The following is a 5928-nucleotide window of genomic DNA, read 5'->3' as shown; positions in this document are numbered from 1 at the left end:
GCAGGCTCAGGCAGTCCACTCACCTCAGCCTCCCAAAGGCGCGGGATTACAGGCTGAGCCACCGAGCCCGGTGGCATCTTGGTTTCTTTAGACAAGTAAGGTCTGGCCGTGAGTGGTTATGTGGGGAGAGGTACCTTAGTGGATTGGAGGTGGAGTCCCATCCCTATACTATCTCAAGGGTGGAGTGAACCTGCTTCACAAGTACGGAGAACAACTGTAACACACAACCCCTAAATATCAGAACTAACTCTTTTCCAGTGCCATAATGATCAACACCATTCAAGTCCAAGTCCTGACTAATGATGTGAGAAGACCTTCCCTACCAATCCGCAGCATAAAAAATCAGCCTTTATATTAAGCTACCCAGGACTTTGAGGGTTTTGTTACTGCAGCATTTGCGAATGCCCGGCATATGGCCCCAAGCAGGGGGTTGGAGCCTGGAGAGGAGTCCTGCGGGTAGCCAACCCAGGACGCCCCCTCCTCTCAGGCTCCAGCCTGGGCACGAGGCCATGCTAGGCCGTGGTGAAGTGTCCTCCCGCCTGCTGACCACGTCTTGCAGCTCTGCAGAGGGAATGTTCTCGTGCACACCTCCCTCAGGCAGTCAGCCCTCCGGGCTGGTTCAGTAGGATCGGGCTCTCCTGGGTCAATGCCCTTAACCTTTGGTTACCTTTAGTTCACCTTTGCTTCATTGCAATATTACAAAATCCTGCCTGTAGAGAGAAATTACAGCCATTTCATGTACATGCGACATTGAATGTTTCCACACTGAGCCTGTGCCCCAGAAGCCCCACCCTGTTCACACTGAATCCACACCTGCCCTGTGTAAGATGCTGTATCATAACCCCTGTGCCTTTTACAATTGGGAGTGGGTTTTTTCTGTCCAGCCACCGCTCCTGGACCACCTTCCCTGGATGTAAGTTCCCGAATAAAGCCCAAGTCTCATCTGTTGTCTTCGGGTCATTTCTTCAGCCTTTTTGAACACAGTGTTTTCCTTTTGGGGGTGTCTTTTGGGGTTCCAGCACTACAAGCACAACCTAGTTGATTTTTTTTGGAGTCTCACTCTGTCACCCAGGCTGGAGTGCAGTGGCACGCACACAGCCACCACAGCCTCGACCTGCTGGGTTCAGAGGATCCTTCCACCTCAGCCTTCTAGGTAGCTGGAAATATAGACGCACGCCATCACACCCGGTTAATTTTTGGATTTATTATAGAGATGAGTTCTTGCCAAGTTGCCCAGGCTAGACCTGGCTGATCTTGACTCAATGATTTTTATATGCATTTCCCCAATGATCAATGATGCTGGTTATTACATGTGCCCATTGGCCACCTGTATACAGTGGATTCTGTTTCAACACAGTGACCCTGATACCAAGACCCGCTAATGCCCATCCATATTGCCACAGCCCCCAGAGAAGGGCATGACAAGGATTCAAGCGCTCCTGAGCACATTACTGAGAGCCCCCTTATCTCCTATGCACTCCCAGTAGGTAGTTTTAGGGGATCCTTGACTTCCCTGTAGACTATGCCCAATCAAGTTAAAGATGCAAATCCCCATTTACTCCCTTTTTCTGAGTGGTCATAAGTTTGAATAGTATAAAATCAATGTAATCGTAAGCCTTGTGATTTGCTTTTTTGTTTTTTGGGTTTTTTTTGAGTTGGAGTCTCACTCTGTCACCCAGACAGGAGTGCGGTGGCACGCTCCCGGCTACTGCAGCCTCGACCTGCTGGGCTCCAGCGATCCTTCCGCCTCAGCCTTCCAAGTAGCTGGAACTACAGGTGCGCGCTACCACGCCTGGTTAACTTTTTGGTTTATTGTAGAGATGAAGTCTTGCCAAGTTGCCCTGGCGGGTCTCGAACCCGCAGGGTCAGGCAATCCACTCACCTCAGCATCCCAAATGCGCGGGATTACAGGCTGAGCCACCAAGCCCGGCTAACCCTGGACTTATAAAAGCCTGGAGGGAGGCCAGGAGCGGTGGCTCAAGCCTGAATCCCAGCACTTGGGGAGGCCAAGGCAAGAGGATTGCCTGAGCCCAGGGGTTCGAGACCAGCCTGGATAGTTTGGCAGGACCTCTTGTCTACAATAAAAAAAAAAAATTAGCCTGGTGTGGTAGCATGCACCTGTAGTTCCAGTTACTTGGAAGGCTGAGGTGGAAGGATCGCCTGAGTCCAGCAGGTCGAGGTTGTGCTGGCCATGAGTGTTTGCTACTGCATTCCAGTCTGGGCAACAGAGTGAGATTCCTACTCAAAAAAAAAAAAAAAAAGCCAGGTTCAGTGGCTCAGCCTGTAATCCTGCACCTTTGGGAGGCTGAGGTGAGTGGATTGCCTGAGCCCGCAGGTTCGAGACTCGCCTGGGCAGGAAGACCTCATCTCTACAATAAATAAAAAAATCAGCCGGGCATGGTAGAGCATGCCTGTAGTTCCAGGTACTTGGAAGGCTGAGGCGGAAGGATCGCCGGAGCCCAGCAGGTCGAGGCTGTGGTGGCCGGGAGCAGCCACTGCACTCCAGTCTGGGTGACAGAGTGAGACTCCAACTCAAAAAAAGAGGGCGAACAGAACCATTTTAGAAAGACTTTGAGTCTGGCTCTACTCCCTGGATTTGAACTCAGAAATAAACTTCTTTCTAGTTTACCACTTCCCTGCTCCTTGATTTATCGCTATCAAGGGTGAGCAGCCAAGCATTACTCAGACCATAACAGCACAGGCGTTGATGTGAGGACAGACATTTCCGCCTTAGACCTAGAATGCACTTCTCCAAAGGTCCACAGTATCACTTAGTAGGAAAATTGTATCTGGAGACCACAGTCTGGGCTTTGCTTGGCTTTGTAGCCTGTGAGCCTATTGACTCTTTTTGATTTTTCTGGCCTCTTTCTCCAAGTTCTCAAGGATAAAGTAAGCTCCCAAATAGCTTAAAATTTGGCAAAAATCTAGAATATGATACCACTACTGTGAGATTGTGATTTATAATAAGAAATATATATATTTAGTCTTCTTGCCTGGTTCCTGGCACCCAGCTCGCAAACCCTTATAATTTCCTAAGAGATAAGAGCTATAGAGGCATCTCTTGTTATTCACAAAGAGCCCCTTTTAAAACACCTGAAACCAGGCGTGGTGGCTCACACCTATAATCCCAGCACTTTGGGAGGCTGAGGTGAGAGGATTGCCTGAGCCCATGGGTTCGAGACCAGCCCAGGCAACTTGGTGAGACCTCATCTCTACAATAAATCAAAAAATTAGCCAGGTGTGGTGGCAGATGCCTAGAGTTCCAGCTACTTGGAAGGCTGAGGCAGAAGAATCACCGGAGTCCAGCAGGTCGAGGTTTTGGTAGCCATGAGCGTGCCGCTATATTCCAGCCTGGGCGACAGAGTGAGACTCAGACTCAAAAGAACAAAACAAGCCGGGCTCGGTGGCTCAGCCTGTAACCTGGCGCCTTGGGAGGCTGAGGTGAGTGGATTGCCTGAGCCCGCGGATTTGAGACCCATCTGGGCAACTTGGCGAGACCTCATCTCTACAATAAATCAAAAATTAGCTGGGCGTGGTAGCACGCGCCTGTAGTTCCAGCTACTTGGAAGGCTGAGGCGGAAGGATCACTGGAGCCCAGCAGGTCGAGGCTGCGGTGGCCAGGAGCGGCTACTGCACTCCAGTCTGGGTGACAGAGTGAGACTCCAACTCAAAACAAACAAACAAACAAAAAACATAACAAAGCAAAACCCTGAATTTGGAGACTTTTGGAAAGCCCCTTGGGAAAAGGGTCCTGGTTGCCAGGGGAACCAACCTTGTGATTAGACACTTAGAACTTTCCACCCCACCCCTGACCTCCAGGGAGGGAAGAGATGCTGGAGATTGATTCGATCGCCCATGGCCAAGGATTTCTTCAGTCATGACTACATAGTGAGTCCTCCATAGATTCCCAAAAGGCTGAGGTTCGGTGAGCTTCTGGGTTAGTGAACGCATGGATGTCCAGGGAGGGTGGTGAGCCCAGAGAGGCCCCTTTCCTCAGACCTTGCCCTGCATTTCTTCCTTCTGGCTGTTAACTGTGTCCTTTGATAGTAAACCAGGAATCTAGTAAGTAAACTGTTTTCCTGAGTTCTGTGAGCCACTCTAGCAAGTTTTTGAACCAGAGGAGGGGATCGTGGGAGTCTGGTTTGTGGCCAGCCAGTCAAAACCCAGGTAGCCATCCGGACAGGGGACCAGCATCTGAAATGTGTGTGTGTAGGAGGGCAGATTGGGTAGTATTGTGAAACCGAGCCCTGGGGGGTCTGTGCTAACTCCAAGCAGACAGTGGCAGAATTGAAGTGAATTACAGGACACTCCACTGGTGTCCGCAGATGGTTGGAGAATTGCTGGTATGGGAGAAATATCCACATATGTGGTGGCCAGCAGCGAAATACTGAGTGTAGTTTTGAGTGGCATGTAGAGAGGAAACAGGAGTTTTCCCCACAACTGCACATTCACTAGAACAGCTAAGATTAAAAACACTGGCCAGGCTCGGTGACTCAGCCTGTAATCCCAGCACTTTGGGAGGCCAAAGTGAGTAGATTGCCTGAGCCTGCGGGTTCAAGACCCACCTGGGCAACTTGGCGAGACCTCATCTATACAATAAATTAAAAATGAGCCAGATGTGGTAGCGCGTGCCTGTAGTTCTGGCTACTTGGAAGGCTGAGGTGGAAGGAACGCAGGAGCCCAGCAGGTCGAGGCAGTGGTGGCCGGGAGCATGCCACTCACTCCATTCTGGGCAACAGAGTGAGACTCCAACTCAAAAAAAATAAATTAAAACACGGATGATATCAATGTGATTGGAGCAACTGGAAATCTCAGACATCATTGTAGAAATATAAAATGGGCTGGGCTCTGTGACTCAGCTGGTAATCCCAGCACTTTGGGAGACTGAGGCAAGTGGATTGCCTGAGCCTGCAGGTTCAAGACCAGCCTGGGCAACTTGGCGAGATCTTGTCTCTACAATAAATCAAAAATTAGCAGGGCATGGTAACGCGCACCTGTAGTTCTGGCTACTTGGAAGGCTGAGGGAGAAGAATTGTGGGAGCAGGATCGTGGGAGCCCAGCAGGTCGATGCTGAGGTGGCTGTGAGTGTACCACTGCACCCCAGCCTGCGCGACGGAGTGAGACTGCAACTCAAAAAGAAAAAAAGAAATATAAAATGACAGCCAGGCGTGGCGGCTCATGCCTGTAATCCCACTTTAGGAGGCAGAGGTGAGAGGATTGCCCGAGCTCAGGGGTTCAAGACCAGCCTGGGCAACTTGGCAAGACCTCATTTCTACAATAAATAAAAAAATTAACCAGACATGGTGGCATGGGCCTGTAGTTCCAGATACTTGGAAGGCGGAGGCGGATGGATTGCCTGAGCCCAGCAGGTTGAGGCTGTGGTGTACCTGAGCGTGCCTGCTGCATTCCAGCCTGAAGGACAGAGTGAGACTCCAACTCAAAGAAAACAACAAAAAACAAAAAGACTATGTGGCCAGGCATGGTGGCTCACACCTGTAATCCCAGCACTTTGGGAGTCGGAGGCAAGAGGATTGCCTGAACTCAAGGGTTCGAGACTAGCCTGAGCAACACGGCAAGACCTTGTCTTGACAATAAAAAATGTTAGCCAAGCGCGGTGGTGCATGCCTGTGGTTCCAGCTACTTGGAAGGCTGAGGTGGAAGCATCACCTGCTCAGTAGCTTGGGCATGGTAGCACTTTGGGAGGTGGAGGTGAGAGGATTGCCTGAATCCAGGGGTTTGAAACTAGCCTGGGCAACTCGGCGAGACTTTGTCTCTGCAATAAATAGAAAAAAAATTAGCTGAGTATAGTGGTGCAAGCCTGTAGTTCTGGCTACTTGGAAGGCTAAGGCAAGGGATCGCTGGAGCTCAGCAGGTTGAGGCTATGGTGGCTGTGAGTGTGCCATTGCACTCCAGCCTGGGCAACAGAGT

This window comes from Carlito syrichta, unplaced genomic scaffold (assembly GCF_000164805.1).
Source record: "Carlito syrichta isolate Samal-C Ts95f unplaced genomic scaffold, Tarsius_syrichta-2.0.1 Scaffold306872, whole genome shotgun sequence".
Lineage (NCBI taxonomy): Eukaryota > Metazoa > Chordata > Mammalia > Primates > Tarsiidae > Carlito > Carlito syrichta.
Note: the sequence above shows the minus strand (reverse complement) of the source record.